The 7,840-nt window shown below is 39.9% G+C and overlaps 1 non-coding gene across 1 annotated transcript; it reads left to right on the top strand.

Annotated features, from left to right (window-relative positions):
• The first annotated feature begins 1,235 nt into the window (after window positions 1–1,235).
• On the top strand, window positions 1,236–1,426 carry LOC142443874 (U2 spliceosomal RNA). Its single transcript, XR_012783602.1, has one exon. It is a non-coding gene; the product is annotated as a U2 spliceosomal RNA (small nuclear RNA).
• The last annotated feature ends 6,414 nt before the right edge of the window (window positions 1,427–7,840 follow it).

The raw sequence follows: 7,840 nt of genomic DNA, 5'->3' as shown, positions 1-7,840 counted from the left end.
TTTCTATTTTACTAACTCTGAAAACTACAAGCTTGCTGAGAGTCTACCCAAGGTCAACACCCAAGGACCCCAGGTACAAGAGACCTCTGCTGAATTTGAGCTTTACTTAATCTGTCCTTTCAAATCCCCTCATTACAAGCAAAAGCCTGAAGCCAAAAGAGCTGGACTCTAGCCATTTAGCTAATAGTGGGATTGTAATTAATAATTCTGATTATCTGTTTCTAAATGAATGTTGTGAGGTCTTATTTACATGCCTTGCTGAATTACCTTACAATAAATCAAATTCCATAGTAAACTTGAAACAAGCTTTTGCATAGTAAACTTGGTTATCTATTAATCTTTTAAGATTAAGTTCAATAGAACAGCTACCTGTTCTTAAGATATCTGTATATTTTCAAGTATAATTTTCCATGTATCACATTTGGAAGATCAAATTGAGGTTTTTATTGTTGTTTCTTTATTTGCTTAAATATAAAAGTACGTATCTCACATGAAGGAAGACATTTTGTAAATTTTATCTTACCATTCTTCTATTGTTACTTTGCTATTTTGAAGTACAAGCATTAGCTAACAATACCATTGATTATCGTGTATTTTTTGTTATCCCTAACGTTTCCTTCTACTTAGTTTCCTCTTCCTTAGTCTAAAATACCTGGTGATACAGTGGTTATGCATTGGACTATGATCCTTCTAGTTGGCAGTTAAAAACCACCAGCAGCTCCTCAGGAGAAAGATTGGACTTTTTACTCTAGAAATCAGTTACAATCTCAGAAACTCACAAGGGTCACTGTGAGTCACCATTGACTTGATGACAGTATGTTTTTGTCAATGCTTTCTACTTGGGTAACAAGTTACACTCTGCCCCACAGGGCCACTTGAACACTCTCCTAGAGAGTCGTTATGAGGCATTAGTTACTTGATGGCAGTTATTTACATATTTGGGGATTCTTTCTGCTCAACTCAACTATGTTTGCTATTTTTTGGTTTTTAGTTTTTCCTGATGTATTTTCTTTGTAGTTTTAGGTGAGTGCCTAGGAAGATTAATAACATTAATTTTTCTGTCCAAATTTGCTGGTTTCATTTTTAAGAGATGGGTTTGAATCATTTCTCTATATGATGCCTGGTGGTATAGTTACATGTTAGGCTGCTAACCACAAGGGCAATAGTTCTAAACCACCTGTGGCTCCTAGAGAGAAAGACGAGGGTTTCTATCTCATAAGAAAGTTCCAGTCTCAATCGCTTCTCGGCCTTTTGGCTAAGATCAAGTGTAGTATCTGTTCTTATCAGTTTAATATCTGATACGTCCTCTATCCGAGGACAATATATTAAATGGATTTTTGGAGCAGGGAGTTGGAATAGGAGCTTGCTCCGTCCACTCCACGCATCAACCTGGTATTGCAGTACCTCCGGGAACGGTGCACCCCCTCGGGGGACTTGAAAAAAAAAAAGAAAGTTCCAGTCTCAGAAACATCCAGACAAGCGGGCCATTAGGTCTACTCTGTCCTATAGCGTCACTGTGAGTCAACTTGATGGCAAGAAGTTTTTTTGTTTTGTTTTTGTTGTTATTAAAACAAACAAACAAAAACAAATTTTAAAAATCATTTTATTGGCGGCTCGTGTAATGCTTATCACAATCCATACGTCCATCTATGTGTCAAGCACATTTATACGTTTGTTGCCATCATCATTCTCAAAACATTTGCCTTCTATTTGAGCCCTTAATATCGGCTCCTCATTTTTCCCCCTCCATCCTCACTCCCTCTCCCTCATGAACCCTTCATAATTCATAAATTATTATTATTTGTCATATGCTACACTGTCCGACATCTCCCCCCGTCCACTTCCCTGCTGTCCATCCCCCAGGGAGGAGGCCATACTTAGATTCTTGTAATCTGTTCTCCCCTTCCACCCCACACTCCCTACACTCTCCAAGCATCGCCACTCTCACCACTGGTCCTGAAGGGGTCATCTGTCCTGGATTCCCTGTGTTTCCAGTTCCTATCTGTCCATCCTCTGGTCTAGGCACATTTGTAAGGTAAAATTGTGATCATGATAGTGGGGGGTGGGGGCAGGGAAGAAGCATTTAAGAACTAGAGGAAAGTTATATGTTTCATCATTGCTACCCTGCACCCTGACTGGTTCATCTCCTTCTCACAACCCTCCAGTAAGGGGGTGTCCATTTGCCTACTGATGGACTTTGAGTCTCCACTCTGCACTCACCCTCATTTACAATGAAATGATATTTTGTTCTTTGATGCCTGATAACTGGTCCCTTCTACACTTCGTGGTCACACAGGCTGGTGTGCTTCTTCTATGTGAGCTTTGATGCTTCTTAGATAGATGGCCGCTTGTTTATCTGCAAGGCTTTACGACCCCAGATGCTATATCTTTTGATAGTCAGGCACCATCAGCTTTCTTCACCACATTTGCTTATGCACACATTTGTCTTCAGTGGTCATGTTGGGAAGGTGTGCATCATGGAATGCCAATTTAATAGAACAACGTGTTCTTACATTGAGTAAGTACTTGAGTGGAGGCCCAATGTCCATATGCCTTAATATTAAACCTATAAATATATGCATGTAGATCTATTTCTCCAGCATCCTATATAAACATATTTACATCTGTACATGTTTTTATTTAAACCTCTGCAAATACCCATTTGCCACCTAGTTCTTTCCTCTATTTCCATTTAGTCTCCTCTTGTCCCACTATCATGCTCAACCTTCATTTGGGTTTCTGTAATTTCTCTCGGTTACATTGCCCTTGATCAATCCCTACCAGGCCTCTCACACCCTCCTTGCCACTAATTTTGGATCACTTGCTGCTCCCCTGTCCCTGGGTTGGTCAACATCACCTCCTTACCCCCGTCTCCCACTCTCCCATGTCTCCCTGGAACCATGGTTTCACTGTTTTCTCCTCCAGACTATTCATCCAGTCTATCTTATCTAGATAGATCTGTAGGGATAATATGCACCAAGAATCAAGTCATATCAAGACAGGCAATGAATGAGAACACAGCAATGACAACAAAAAAGAAAACCAATGACCCATAAAACAATAAATTAATTAAAAGAAAAAAATTAAAAACAAAGAAAAACCTGTAAATAGATCAAGGTCTTGATTTTTGAACTCTAGGCGTGTCCTCCAGTCAGGTCCGATGGGGTGCCATGCTCTGGCCCCAGAGTCTATCCTTTGTACTCCCTCGGGAGCTCCCTGCTCTGCTCCCACAGTTGCTCTGCCGCACGCCTTTAGTGGTTTGCCTCGGTGTTGCGGGGTTAGTTCAAGCCAGTCCTGACACTGAGTCTCCAGTGTTGTCCCCCTTAGGGACCTGGGCCAGCAAGGGACGGCGTGCCTCATAGTGGGATCAGCCATATGGTCCACTCTGTGCATTGGCTGTTCAGAGCGGGGATATCATCCACCAGGCCTGGTGGGCCAGGATGTGCTCCACTCTCTCTTCCTCCCCATTCATATTGCTCCCGTTTGCTCTGATCAGACATGTCCCTCTCCCCTAGCTACAGCTTCAGTGCCGTCCTCTCAAGTAAATTCTTCTGGAGTGAGGGGCAGTTGTCCATGTAGCTAGTATGGGTGGCAAGCCCTCAGGCCCCTCCAATGGTTCCCCACTCCTTGCCGGCACACTGCATTCATCTGGCACTGGCTTTATATCTGGTCCCCCATTCCCTGTGGAGACACAAACAATACTCTCCCTTTGGGTGGGTCAATGCCCTATTCCCCCGCCACACATCTCTTATTGTTTTCCCTTTCCTCCCTCCCACCCCACTTTTTAGTTGGCTACCATACATACCGCTGGATTTGGTCTGGCCCTTGCCATAGTACCTGGACCTCACCCCTGGGGTGTTTGTATGCACTATCTTCTTCCCTGTACCCCTTTTGCATTTTTCTTTTCTGTTCCTAAAAAAACTGTTTTCCATCATAACCATTTTTAAACATCAATGATTACTGTGTAGGTGCCATGCATAAGCTGTGACCCACAGCGACTCCATGCCCACCATAGTTACAAGTGCCAGTCCTGAGCCATCCCCCCAACTCTTCCTCCACCTGCGCCCGTGGCTGCAGCCATAGCAACAGTCCAATTTCCCTGAGGGCCTTCATTCTCTCCCTGCCCCTCTACTTTACCAAGCACGATGCCCTCCAGGAACAGTCCTCTCCTGACACTACGACCAAATTACAGATGTCTCACCAACCTTGTCTCTAAGGAGCACTCTTGCCATACTTACCCAAGACTGATCTGCTTTTCCTTTCTACTGCAACACAACTTAAATGAATCAATGTTGCTTTGGTCTTCCTTACTCAATGTGCTACTTTCACATAGATATGTGAATGGAAAACACCATGGATTGAACCAGGGCCATCTTAGTCTTCCAATAACATCCTTGCGGCATCTTAGTCCTCAAATAACATCCTTGCTTTTCAACACTCTAACGATGTCTTGTGCAGAACATTTACCTAATGTAACTCATTTTTTTCTGCCTCTTGACTTCTGATTCCATGAGCACTAACATCAACGATTGGATAGCATTAATTATATTCATCTCACTGTACAATAACCACCACTATTTATTTCCCCAAATTCCACAGTATGTGCTTCTCTTAGGACAAATAGTTGTTCCAGAATTACTCACTTGCAGCTCTGGAAGCTGGATGTCTGGGATGCAGGTGTGGACAGGGCAGGACTCCGGTCTACAGGCTCTGCAAGAGGGTCCTTCTCTCTTTCAGGTCCTGGAGACTCCATGCATTTCTGGGCTTGTGGCTGCTGCTCTCTGATCTCTACCTCCATTTCCATGTTGCTATCTTCTCTCTGTATTTCTTCTCCCCTTTCAAGGGAACCAGTCATAGGGTGAGGCCCCACCCTGCTCTAGTGTTTCCTCATATTGAGTGAATGACTTCTACAAAGTCATAAGTGTGAAATTCATATGTGGTCAAGCCGGGGCTCCTGGCTCCAGGTTCTAGGGGAGGGTTCTTTCCCTTTTTGTCCCAGCTTCCGAACGCCCTGCATGCTCATTGGCTTTTGGCTGCAGCTCTGCAAATTCTGCTTCTGTTTCCCAGTTGTCATTTTCTCTCTGTGTCTCTTCTCTCGCTCTGTATCCCCATTTGTTTAAAATTAACTTGTCTATCCCTAAAGAGACCAAATCCACTGCAGTTTCACTTTCCCCCCCTTCATGGTCAAACAGATCAATTTGAGGGGTTTGCAAACTAGCTGATTTGTGAAGTTGTGAGCCTTCACTTTTTTGTTGTTCAATTTACTCCATTTATTTATTTATTTTGATTTTGAAGGAAAAACATTCTGTATAGTTGAACAACCCATTTCATTCAATCAGTAATAATATTGCTTCGGCCCCCCTATAAATATGGTTCTCTTTTTTCCTCCCACCCTCTATAATTGTATGTACAGGGTGGCTATGAGTGGGCATCAACTCTATGGCAGTTAAGTGACACTCTCTCTGCCCTGTCTCCTACCCTCCTCATTATCTTCTAAGTCTTACCCTCATTGTATGAAACTACTCCTCTTTTTCTTTATTGTTCATTATAATAATAGTGTCATTAAATATTCTTCTTTATAAGGTTTACTAACTTTGTTAAACATAATGTTCCCAGGATTTTTCATTGTTTTATATATTCTGGGTACTGCAATACTTGATCTCCTTTTGTTTGTTCTATTTATTTTTATCTTTCATACTTTTGAAAAAAACTTTCCTGCAGAACAAGATGGCTTGATTTAACTAATATTAAGTCTGGTTTATTCCTGAATTCTGCTGCATTCCTGACTCACACCATCCGGAATGGACAAGGAAACTCAGATGATAGTGTCAGATGATCAACACATTTCATTAAATCATCTCCCTCTGATGACCTGTAGAACTTTTGTATTTTTTCACTACCTCACTTTAGCTTTTGAAAGCTTTCTTGACCCTTGTTTCAGTAATGACAAGATCAGATTTAGTTCAGGCCTTTATCCTTACTGAAACCATATTTTTCCTGCCCTCTTTTTTCTAACATTCTCTTTAAAATAAGGACAGCATCACCTGTTTTAACACTCTCATGCAATTTTGCCTTTGATACTTGCCTTCTTTATTGATCTACATTTTTTTACTCTGGTTTTCTCTTTCTCTCTTCCTGAGTTTGCTTTTTAAAATATAAGTAAAGTTTCTTTGCTTCTAAAATGTAAAAAAAAATCCACATAGTCTTAAGTTAATTATATTTTATTTCTTATTTCATCCAAATGATATGTACCCTCATTGCTGCCAGCCAAGTCTTTTCCAACTCATAGGATTTTGGAATCACTTACAAGGGATACTGGATGGTTCAAAACTGGAAAAAAATATGGTAGGTTCTAATTCAAGAAAAATGTGATATTAGAAGTGGAAGGAAACACATTACTGTCCTTTAGAAAACAAGTGGCACAACATCGCTTGCAAAAAATGAGGACAACTTGAAGCAGATGGAGGTAAAAAAACAACTTGAAGCAGATAGAGGTCACAAACTGCAGTCTTTATTATGGATTATACCTAAGTGGGCAGAAAATGAGAATTATCAAAACTGAACTTATAAGCAACACCATGATAAATGGAGAAATAACTGAACGTGTAACGGATTTTTTTTTCTACCTAGATCAACAGTCAATGGCCATTAAAGTAGAATTGAGAAAATTTGCCTCCAAAGATCTCTTTAAAGTGTTTTGTTTAAAGAAAAAAAATAAGAAGAATCAAATATATCAATCTGATGATGAATGTGTGCCTGAAGCAAGCTATAGTCAATCATCTCACATGCATGTGAAACTTTGGTAGTAAGAAAAGAAGACTGGGGAATAATCCAAAAATGCCTACTGCTATTCTCAAGGATTTTGAATATACTACAGATTAACACAAGGACAAACACACCAGTCTTCATATGCAACCAGAATATTACTTAGAAGCACAGATAATAGGACTCTTCCTCGCTTATTTGGATACATTCTCAGAAAAGAACCACCACTAGAATTCAGCATCATGCTGGGTAAAGCAGAGGACCAACCAAACAGAGGAAACCCTCAATGTAATGGTTTCACAAAAAAGCTTCGACAATGCAATCAAACATACCAACTTTCCTGAAGATGAAGTACAACAGTGAAACATTTCATCCTTACATGATTAAGGAATGTGAGATAATTTGATGGCAACTAGAAGAAGAATCATTCAAAGGAAGTAATTTTATTTCTTTTACATAACTAATTTTTCATAGTTTCATTATTTATGATATTTTAAATTTTCTTTGTTTTTTGCTTATAAGGTATATATTTATATTCTTCCAGAGACAATATTTTTCCTGGAGTTTGACAGGATTGATTTTAATTCAATAATGTCTATTTCCCTTGATTCATTTTGATGGTAATTTGCATTTTGCAACTTAGGATTGTTAATGTCTGGGTGGTAGCTTTGATCTGAGGAAATTCTGTGAAGACCATTTTCAAAGTATATCCTGACAATCAGGACATATGCCTGCTTCTATCTGATGCTCAAAGTTAAACAACTCAATACTACATTATTTAGATTATTTTGTTGATTTTTAATGTTTTATGTATGTGTAGTCATACAGGTGGTATAATTTGAAACCCTTAATCATTTAAAGAAAGCATTCTTATTTTCACTTCTTAGAGGAGGAATTTTTTTCTCAACTGTCCCTTAGGTCAAAAAGATCTATATTACCTCCTTCTTCCTTTCCCTGTAGCAGATTGTACTTCTGGCACATCATTTACTTCTCCAGGATTTTTACTTTTGCTCGTGATTCCCACACTGTCTTCCATTACTGACTGATCATTAAACAGGTGTATTGATAAGGGCTT

Source organism: Tenrec ecaudatus, chromosome 3 (assembly GCF_050624435.1).
Source record: "Tenrec ecaudatus isolate mTenEca1 chromosome 3, mTenEca1.hap1, whole genome shotgun sequence".
NCBI classification, from domain to species: Eukaryota; Metazoa; Chordata; class Mammalia; order Afrosoricida; family Tenrecidae; genus Tenrec; species Tenrec ecaudatus.
This window is presented reverse-complemented; position numbering and strand designations above follow the sequence as displayed.